This window comes from Crocuta crocuta, unplaced genomic scaffold (assembly GCF_008692635.1).
Source record: "Crocuta crocuta isolate KB4526 unplaced genomic scaffold, BGI_CrCroc_1.0 scaffold154, whole genome shotgun sequence".
Taxonomy (NCBI): domain Eukaryota; kingdom Metazoa; phylum Chordata; class Mammalia; order Carnivora; family Hyaenidae; genus Crocuta; species Crocuta crocuta.
In genome coordinates this window covers 921,489-932,033 of record NW_027530545.1, presented here as the reverse complement: position 1 = coordinate 932,033, position 10,545 = coordinate 921,489, and the positions used below count along the sequence as shown (strand labels likewise).

Genomic DNA, 10,545 nt, shown 5'->3' with positions numbered 1-10,545 from the left:
TTTGAAATTGGAAAAATCTAAGTAACCTAGTGTTAATGAAATAAAACCTTTTTAGTAAGAGTTAGTAGAATTTTTAAAGACCATATCATTAAGGGATTGTTTCTTTAGTATCATAAAATCTTCTAATATAAAGAATTTCTTAAGCAATTAAGCCTTTAGAACAAGTGACCCCTTCTCCCATTTCTGTTGTTCTCTAATTCTAGTGTCTTGAACAGTTAATCTCTTCCCCTTCCTCTGGCTGTATAAAAAAATTCTATTGCAACAGGATTTTGTGTCTATAGAATATTAATCAATTTTTAAATATACCGTCTTTGGTAAAAATGAAATTTCAAATATTTTGATAACCAAATAAATATCTTTGCATAATAAAGATATTATGTAAACTTAGGAAAATGTTTGATCTTCATTAAAAAAGAAAAAAAGAAGGGTTTCTTTAAAAGGAGGGGACAAAAGAATTGGATGACACCAAGTCTGAAAATGGGGTCATTCAAGGTTAGAAAGATCACCAGCCAGATATTTCATTGGAAAATATAAACACAACAACTGGATTAAGTAAGGTGCTTGATATTTTTTTAAGTACAAGGAAAATAAAAAGAGTGAAGAAACCCCCACAGAAGTTGGAAATATGGAAATATATTATTTATTCAGTGAGGTTTTTTCTTAAAGCTTATTGATTTTATTTTCAAAGAAAGAGGTAGGGGAGGGGCAGAAAGAGAGGGAGAGAGAGCATCCCAAGCAGGCTGCAAACTATCAGCCCAGAGCCCAACGTGAGACTTAAACTTACTAACCATGAGATTATAACCTGAGCCGAACTCAAGAGTCAGAGGCTTAACAGACTGAACCACGTAGGAGCCCCTAAACGGTGAATTTTATACGATAATAATACACATATACTAAATTCATTCCGAATTTTTTAAAAAAAGGGATTGGGAGTAAAATTCAAATTACTGGAGATTATTTGTTATTTGGATATCTTTGGTAACAAATTTTTCTTGCCAATGAATTGGATTACCTTCAATGCCAGCTTTTCATTGGCAATGAATATATCATTTTACTTTAGTATTAGTAGCTACTCTCAGGACTATATGTGCCAAGGACAACATCATAGTAAGAAAGTAAAAAGGAGTGGGTTTTATCATAAAGAAGTGAAAAAAAATCACTTCTATTCACTTAATTGGGGCATCTGTACATTCTCAAAATTTTAAAGGGTTTTTCTTTTTAGGAAACACAATTTTAACGGTTGAAAACCTTGCCGCTATTTCAATCTCCATAATTCTTTTAAAAAAGTGACAGTAGAGAATAATGAAAAATATAACAAAAATGCTCCTGCTTAATGGTAGTCCATTTGAATGCTTTGATTTGTAGATACAATAAAATAGTTACATAGTTGATATAAAACTCTTTGAAATTTTGCATAAACAAAAGAGGTAAAACATTTTATTTTATCATGTACTCTTTCATTATCTCACATCTTCCCATAAGATAGGGTTGCGGTTTCTCTCAAGGGTGGTCATTCAGTGAAGTACTAATCTATTTGTTATTTGAATTGGAATTTTTTAAAAAATATTTTTATTTATTTATAGGAGAGAGAGAGAGACAGAGCAGGGGAGGGTCAGAGAGAGAAGGAATCACAGACTCTGAAACAGGCTCCAGGCTCTGAGCTGGCAGTCAGCACAGAGCCCGACGCGGGGCTCGAACCCACAACCCCGAGATCATGACCTAAGCGAAAGTCGGACGCTTAACCGACTAAGCCACCCAGGCGCCCCTGAATTGGAATTTTAACATACACCTCAACTAATGTCACCAGCATTGTTGAAACTTCTGGACAAAATAGTCACCCTAGAAAGGAAGGCATCATGGTAGTTCTAATATCTCTCTCAGACAGTACACACAATTTTGTACATTCAGGCCATCATTCTTGCCATAAGTCACACAAGATGATAATCCATGCAGAAGAAAATGGAAGACGAAGTTAAAATAAATACTCTTCATCTACCGCTGTTCCAATGTGGTACCATTTAACTTCTGCACAGACAGTAATGTCTATCATTGACATTTCAGAAAAGAACTGAAAACATTGTAAACCATTTTCTGATGTAAGAAATTATGGTACCCAAACAACGCTTCAGTCTAAGAGGGGAAGGCTGATGACTGACATAAAACAAAGCTCATCATAAAACCTGCTCTTACCCTTCTGTTACAGGATGCATGTGAAAATTCACTAACAAGAAATCCAGCTTCTTCTAAGATTCTCAGATGTCGTGAGGCTCTTTCTGTGGCCATCAAATGGAATAGAATCAAACATGAAGGCAATTGTAAGTGATGGTATAATGTCAAAACTAAATATGCAGTTACTGGCCAAAAATTCATCAATCACCTCTTTCATGTGATATTCGGTACTGATGACTTTTTATTCAATTTTAATAAAGGGTTTTGTAATCGAAGTAACTGAATCACAACTATCTCGTGCTTGGTATTTATATCCTTAGGAATTCTTTTTAAATATGCCTAATTCTACCTGTAGGGTAGTATGGAAACATCTTAAGAACACTGGGGATCATAAATTACAAATGGAAAAATCAGGAGTTGCATGTAGCCATTCATAATGCTCTTGAACATGTTACAAACTCATCAAAAATTGGCTTCTTATTGGAAGTTTGTGTATGTGTGTATGTGCACATATGTGCACTTTCAGCTACTTTTGAAGAGGGCAGATCTCCATGTTGAGGGCTGTCAGGTTTTCTACCCAATAGAGTTGTTGAAAAGTACATTTTCACAGTTTGATTTTTCCTCCCTGGCCAGAATAACGTGACAATGAGTGGTATGATCAATTAATTGATTGCCCCAACCTCACCAGGCACAAATATGGTCTCTGTTATGTATATGGATGCAAAGTGAGGCTCTGGCAACTGACAGGATTGTAAAAATATTCATCAGGGTTTTTTTTTTTCCCAGCAAGGTAACTATAGGAAACAGATATTCCTGAGCCTTTCACCTGGAACAAATTATACTAGTTATTCCATTTTTGATAAGGGTTATCTCAGATATTTAGATACGGAAAATTATAAAATTTATCATAGGTAGGAAATGAGGACCCAACACTGTCCTATTCAATGCAGATTAAAATGCTCATCTTATTTGTTTCAATGAAAATTCTACTTGTTTTTAAAAAATATTATTTATGTTTCAAATAAAACAGGCTAGTGGTTTAGTTACAAAAGAATAATCTTTAAGAGACTCTAGCAAATACTGGGACTAATTTTTTTGAACAAGTAACTCAAATTGCTTGTACTTTATCAACAGAGAGATAATATTACTTTTTATTTATAATTACATAAAATTGGGGAAGAAAAAAGGAGCCTAAAACCCTTTAAGCTGACAGGCTGCTGAGCTCTAACTGGCAGAGTGAGTACAGAGAGATTCAATGTGAAAAGTGGAAGATAATGTGCTCACACACTAATGGGCACTGAACTAGACATAGGCTCATTTTTCACATCATGTCATCTCTAAGGTTTGAATAAAAAGTAATGGCCAGAATGAGCCTGGCTCTATCTCAGACATTATCATTTGCCTCCTCAGTTTTATTTGTGTTGACTTGTACAGTCTAAAAAGATGACAGTCTCTGGGCTTCTGGATCACTCAGAGTGATAATACACAGCACATTACAGTGTTGGTGACAGGTTCTGTTCTCCTGGATGGCATATGAAAGGAACACATCTCTTTCCGTCATTTCAAATGCTAGAAACTGACAGAATAAAGAATCTTGCAGAGGGGACATCACAAACCCTGTCTGTTATGATTTTATGAGATAAACTGGAGTTTCTAGGGTATCTTGTTCAGGAAATTAGTGTCAGTCAAACTTTAGCTTTTTTTTTTTTTTAAGAGATAAATAGCAGACTCTCAAAAGTAGCCTTGCCCTATTGCACACAGCAAAGCCTCCAAAACCATATGTTCGATCCAGAGAAAAACTAGTTCTCCTCTCTTTAAAAAAAATAGCTCCTGGGTTGCTAGTTAAAGTGCAATAAACTATCTGTGGCTTCAATGAGAAATAAATGTCTACGTAGCGATGAGATCTTTAAAGAAATCACTAGCCTGGTTGTATGAAAGAATAAATCAGTACTTTTAAATATTTTGGAAGGTTCATTTTTTGCTGAATTGCTAACTTAATGTCCTGTTGAACTATAAACATGCCAAGACTATAATGTTTTTTTCTTGGTACATTTATTCAAGATTTTATCTTCTTTCTCTTTATTTCAGTAACTGTTACAGACTTGATTTACAATAGTTTGAATTTATCTGAAGACACCACAAAAATACCACTAAGGTAGATAATAATATGCAGAATTGTATTAATTTATCCTAAACTGAATAGCATATGGATTCCCGACTCTTGCGTTTTTTAAAACATTACAGTGTCATAAAAATTTACAGGTACTTGAATCATAATCTGACAATTGTCGTAGCTTTTTCCCATGTAATTTCAAGTACTTCTATTATAATAAACGTTCCTTGCATGACTTAAGTTTAAGTGATTATTTAAGTTAGACTTGCTCGTTGTACTTTTTTGTCCATTTCCATGTTAGAAACTTTTTACTGTCAGGATGAATAGAAGTGAATGTCAAAGAATGTTTCACACATGCCTTTACAAATGGTCTTTTATTCAAAATTTTTTATTATAAACTCATTAAAAAATTTATTTCAAACTAGAATTTGACCAGATACCTGTATTTTAAGTATACGATAAGCCTGATGATTCAGTTGACTTGTTATTAAGCCATAAGGAGTGTTTTAAAAATTAAAGACTGTAAGTATAATACTCTTACCATGGTTAAATTTAAAAAATGATGTTAAAAAAGCAATGCTAATTTATTTCATGTGTTTTTATTCTCTTTCTGTGGCTGTCTTATTAATTAATTAGTACTTAGGCTTCATTATTATTTTAAAATGTGTATCTAGGTTCCTCTCTTAAAAAGGAAAAAAAACATGAAGTGTGAAGGCGTTAGTTAGATAAAAGTATGAAGATGTCTTTCAGTATGTTCACATGAACCATTTAAAAGCTATAGTTCATCATCCCACAGGTAGATTTTCAGAATTTTCTGGTGCTTGGAAGACAGATGTGAAATTCCCTGCATTTCAGATCTAGGGAATAGTCTGACCACTTTGAGCACCCAAAGGTGTCTCATGGGATTCTCCCTCACGTTCCATTCGGGCATTTTCCTTCATACAATTCCATATTGAGATTTAGGCATCTGCCATCGGCTTGTCATATCTGACAACATAGTCACTTGTTCGACGGAAGACATAGAGAGGGACATAAATGTGAAGAGATTAAAAAGGGTTCAATAACAGTTTGCAGTGGGACTATCTCTATTTCTTCATAGAGTTGCCTAGTTTTTCCCACAATCAAGCTATTTTTATGAGACCCAGCACCAGCCTGCAAATTGTTCTCCAATCTGGAGATCTTCATTTGCTCTCTTCTTTAGAGTAAAGTTAGGACTTGAACATAGTCTATATTCTCATATTTACATCGTATCATACAGCTTGATGCCCTTTTTTACTACTCCCTTTCCTGTATTTTTACATGATTGTCCCTGAGTGTCCTGTTTCGGGAGGTAAACAAACACCCTAATTATTGTTTATTGCCCCCCCCACCCACATCGTTTTCTCAAACAGTTATTTATAAACAGTGAACACATATTGGTTGCTGATGACTGAAGAATAGCCAAAGAACTACTCTCTTTTGTGGAACTAGCTACTCCCTCGGGGTGAGTTTTATTGGCATCAGCTTTGGCTCCTGCAGATAGACCTCAGCTTTATAAGTATGCAAGAGGATTTAGAATCAGAAGTGTCAGTTTGATGAAATCACTGCNGAGCAGGGGTGGAGAGAGGGGGTGGGGGGGGGAGAGTGAATCCTAAGCAGGCTCTGCACCAGCAGCTCAAAACTCTAGGCTGGGCTCCAACCCACCAACCAGAAGATTATGACCTGACCTGAGCCAAAATCAAGAATGGGAGGCTTAACCAAGTGAGCCACCCAGGTGCCCCATAAACAGCAATATTTTAATAATAACAATGAGTAATAGCCCACTTATGTCTTGAATAGATACATCTGATAAAACTCATTTATTAGTGAAAAATAGAAATAAATATAAAACTCATTATATATATGTACACATATATAAAATAAATATATTTAACAAAGAACTTCTTCAAGTGAATATCCTTCTATATTATATACGTGGGAAAAATAGAATTGAAGCCCTTCAATATCATATGCCGAGTTGGTATCGTATACCCAAATGTATATATATTAGAATCCCTTTTTTGTTTCCACCTTGTTTCCAAGTAAATATGCATCCGTACAGAAAAGAGAATGAGCTGTGGCTCCTAATAGAAGGCTGCAAATCCACAACGTTCTGTATCATGCAGCCTCACAACCAACCATCTAGTAGCACAGGGACGTGGAAAGCACAGTTGCTTGCTGAGCTTACTGTAAAAGTCACTTTGGCTCTTGGAAATGGGAATCACTGCCCAATCCCATTAGGTTTCCACCTCATGTCCTTAGACTTACGTCCGCCTCTCTTTGTTCAGGTCTTATCCCTCCATGTGGGTGTTGAACTCGCCTCCCAGAACAAGGAAGCCTCCTGCCTGTAGTCTGCCCATGGAGTCACCAGGTTAAGGATGTATCTCCTCCCTTCCTGATAAATGCCAGTGTTATCTGCCCATTTCTTTTGTGTGTCTCTCGGTTAGATAGCAGGGTTAGGACATATCAAATCTTGTATTCTCCATGTCCCTTTTATTTTGGAAAGCTTTTGAGAGCTTAACATTTCCCTGTTTCTTGTTGTTCAGACCAAACCATTCCTTACTGAATCCGTTTACTCTTGGCCTCTCGCCTCCTACAGCAAATCCAGGCTTCCCCTTGTCATCTTCAAGGCGCCCGCCCCTATCTCGCCTTGCTGTCCTTGTACACACTGCCCCAGCTGTCACTTTTATCTCTATTCCATTTTAACCATGTAAACAGAATAGAATCATTACAACAGTTAAGAGGAAGTCAGGCGATTTCAAAGACAAGCTAGGATGAAAAAGAATGGAATCCAAATTTCTCCATTCTAAAGAAGCTAGTAAATATTTACTAAAACCTTAACTTCTTACAACATAAGAAACTTCCAATTTCCCAGACCTAACTATATCCAAACATTAGTGAGGATAAAATATGCATGACATATATACACATATATATATGTATTGGGTATTAGATCAACCAAATGGTCTTAACTTCTAGAGAATTTTCATTTAAACCAGGTATGAAGTTAAAGGGACCACTGAAGTAAAATGTTTCAAATCCCTCACATTTCCTTCCATCGTCTGATAGGATGATTGAATCCCTTTTTATATGCAACTTACAAATAGTTGTCTAGCTTCAGCATAAAGCCCTCCAAGCAGTTAGTTCTATTTAAAGAAACTTTCCTTAACTTGAATTGAAATCTTTCCCTTGGTAACCTTCAATTGTTGGATTTTATTTTTCCTCTAGAATCATAGAAGTCATGGCTAACTAAAGTTTCACGTGCAGTTTTCAAATATTTAAAAATATTTATTGTGTTTCATCTAAATTCTCTAGGTTAAATAATCTCACTCACTTCTTAAACTAAGCATTATATCATTTCTTTGGGTACTTGACAATCCAGCTTTGGGTTCTCCACTCTTGCTTACTAAAATTCCTCTTAAACTGTAATGCCCCACACGAAATGCCATGTCACACTGGTAATGAAGTTAAACCATAGTGTGATTTTTTTTACAAAGGCTTTTTCACAAAGGTTTTTTCCTAGGCAAGACTTCCTTATTGGGTTCTCGTAAAGTTGGACTTTCTTAAGCTCTAGAACAAGGTGACCTTATGTTAATCAGTACCACATTTTAACTAGATTGGTTAATCTATTTATTTTTTGCCTATCAAGAATTTTTTAGATATTGACAGTAGGTGAACATTTTCTGCATCTCCTACAAATTCATGCAATTCACAAACATAATTGGTATGCTGTCTTAGCACTCACCAAAGTCATTAATAAAATACTCGAGCAAAATTTTAAGTTTAATTTTTTTACAAACCTAGAAATTTATTTTGATCTAGAAGACAATCTAACAACCCACAAAATTTCAAAAGCTCCTATTTAAAAAAAAATTTTTTTAATAGTTTACTTATTTTTGAGACAGAGCATGAGTGGGGGAGGGGCAGAGAGAGAGACACGGAATCCGAAATAGGCTCCATGCTCTGAGCTGTCAGCAGAGGGCCCGACGCTGGGCTCAAACACGAGAGCCGCAAGATCATGACTTGAGCCGAAGTTGGACACTTAACTGACTGAGTTAAGTCAGTGCCTTAACCTAGGCACCCCATCAAAACTCCTATTTTTAACTATGCTTCTAGTGAAACTTTGCTATACTACCATTATTAGATATTTAGAAATAGCAAGTGTGTACATTTTCACAATTTTTGTCCCTATACAATTTTAAACTTTAAAATGATTGTAAAAGTTGACAAAATTTGAAGCATTATCTGTTTATCTCTCCAAAGAAGTTATGTTCAGAGGTTTCTAAAGAATTCTGTGCACTAGACAATATTCTCAAAGCTTCCTCTGTATGGCGTTTCTGATACAGTGTCGAACAGTCTAGTAAGGCATAAGTTAACACCAAAATAGACTTATAAAAGGAAAATGTAGTAATAGTTCAATTACTGATTTGAAAGCCAAGGTTTCTAGAATCTTAATACATCAGAATGTATACTAGCAAATGTTCGTTTTTGTCTTATTTCCAGAGTGTCATTCTTACTTTTAGGGAATATCCATATTTGCCATGTTGAGAACAATCTATAACATACTGAATTCCATAACTTCCCCCCAACCCCTGATGTAAGCATAACTTAGGTAAGAAACTGTAGTTCCAAGTAAACAAACCCAGGCATTCCATTGAGATTTACCTGAGTCTCTGGTTAAATCTCTTCATCTCCTATCAAGCTTCCCTAACTATAACATAAACTGGTGATATGTCACCTCTTTCAAGGGAATTTTTGAGAGTTAATGAATGCACAGTGAGCAATTTAAGGATCAAACACACTGGGCAAAAGACTAAATTTTTATTATAGTGGATACTCGCAGCCTTATGTAATCCGCCAGTCTAAACCATGTGCTGCTTTGGCACATGCTTACTGAAAATAGCAGACCAGTTTGTGAGCTGGCACACTGGCAATGCAGCAGATGGACATGCAATGAAATAACTAGCAAAGAGACCTTGTTTCAACATCAAATATGTTTCCTTAGGGCCAGATTCCTGGGCAAAAATGTTTTAGTGATGTTGCTGCAAGTAAGGTACGTGGTAAGGTCCTTTGAATTAAGCCTTCACTAACTTTCTCCATCCCTTTGGGAAGTTATCTCTGGCATTCACTCGATGCCTGAAAAATTCATATTTGAAAGTCACAATGTCCTGGATATTTGAAAAATTCATATTTGAGAGTCACAATGGCTTGGATGTTTCAGTAGGAGTTTTGAAACACCAGGGAAGAATGAGGTTTAAATAATACTTGTGTTTTGTTTTTTTTTCACGAGAAGAAACTATAGTTATCTGGCCCCTTGAGCACACCAGAAGATTAATTGCACACTCTGTCATGATACTCTTTATTTAAAGTTTGTAATCTTCAATCTCTCAAAGCAATGTCATTGCACTCTTTACTAAATCAGAATGTTTCAGATATTTTTGAAAAGTAATACATCCATAGAGTGAGTTAAGAAGAATAGAAATTCATCAAAATAATGGGAATCTCAAATAATTTTCAGGTATTGTCAAATAAGAGTCCTTCGTACTTTAGTATTACAATTATATTCAGAGAAATGTATATTGAATACATGTCTGCAGAGGCAAACGCATGCCTTAAAATTGACAGTACATCCACACTTTAAGGAAAATCATTAAAGTGACTCATAGGTTGATATTAATTTATTTTGCTCTTTAGTAAGTTTTAATATAATATTTGTTAAGGATACAAATTTCAAGCTTTGTGCAGTGGCAGTATTGTAGCCAATGAGGGTTATCCGAGGAGCGACTACTGCTAATTGAAAGGATACAAATTTCATTGTTATTCCTGGATATATCATAAGCCTGTCAGCATTAGGAAGCTTTTTGAGAATTAAATTAAGAACAAAAACTACAACAATACACACTTATAACAAAAATGCAATCAAACAATGAAAAGTGCATGATTTTCCTCTAGTAGAAAACCCACTAATGCCTCTCTGAATATGTAACCATTTAATAGTTTCTTTTATTTGTTCAGAAATCTCTTATGTGTGCCTTTTTAAATTTAAAATTTTCATTATGTTTATATATTTAAAATAATATATTTTGGAAGTCTGCATAGGAAGGGCACATCTATTTTAAATAGCTTCATATTAATTATTATATAAAAGGAACTAATATTTATTTAAAAATCCCTCATTAGTGGCCTTTTAAATATCTGATAAGTGTCTCATTACTGATCTTTTCTGAAATTTCTCAGATATTGTC

At 35.0% G+C, this 10,545-nt stretch overlaps 1 non-coding gene across 1 annotated transcript; it reads left to right on the top strand.

Moving 5' to 3' along the window:
- Window positions 1-10,033: 10,033 nt before the first annotated feature.
- LOC144234523 (U4 spliceosomal RNA) lies at window positions 10,034-10,177 on the top strand. The gene has a single exon (XR_013336003.1). It is a non-coding gene; the product is annotated as a U4 spliceosomal RNA (small nuclear RNA).
- Window positions 10,178-10,545: the final 368 nt, after the last annotated feature.